Source organism: Monodon monoceros, unplaced genomic scaffold, assembly GCF_005190385.1.
Source record: "Monodon monoceros isolate NGI ecotype Baffin Bay Population unplaced genomic scaffold, NGI_Narwhal_1 Super_Scaffold_16, whole genome shotgun sequence".
NCBI classification, from domain to species: Eukaryota; Metazoa; Chordata; class Mammalia; order Artiodactyla; family Monodontidae; genus Monodon; species Monodon monoceros.
This window is the reverse complement of record NW_021703772.1, coordinates 111957399-111957854: the sequence shown is the minus strand read 5'-3', so window position 1 is coordinate 111957854 and position 456 is coordinate 111957399.

The window sequence follows — 456 nt, the reverse complement described above, 5'->3', positions numbered from 1 at the left end:
GCTGCATTGGGTACTCCAATTATTAGTGGGACAAGTCAGTTTCCAAGTCCTCCAATTATGAAGGGCATAACTAAATACATGATTACAAATGCATGGCATGTTATGACGACACTGTAAATTCGTCCGTCTTCAGGTACTGCTTCAGGTTCGCCTACTACAGCATGGAGTAATGGATGCAAAGGGGTGTCTACTATTCCAGCTCAAGCACCAAATAGTAAATATAAAGTGCTGATCTTTGTGATTTGTTCAGAATAATCAGCAGTGTGTCAACATACGTAAAATGGCTGAGCAAGCCTGGGAATGTAAATCTAAAGACAGGTTATGCCCTCTTTTTGCCAAGCCCTGTGGTGAATTGCAAATCCAAAAAAAAAAAAAAAAAACATCACCTTCAATGTTGCCAATCCTTTTCCCACCTTTTCCTTCTGGATGGCAGGAGAAACAGATTGATGCCAGTTG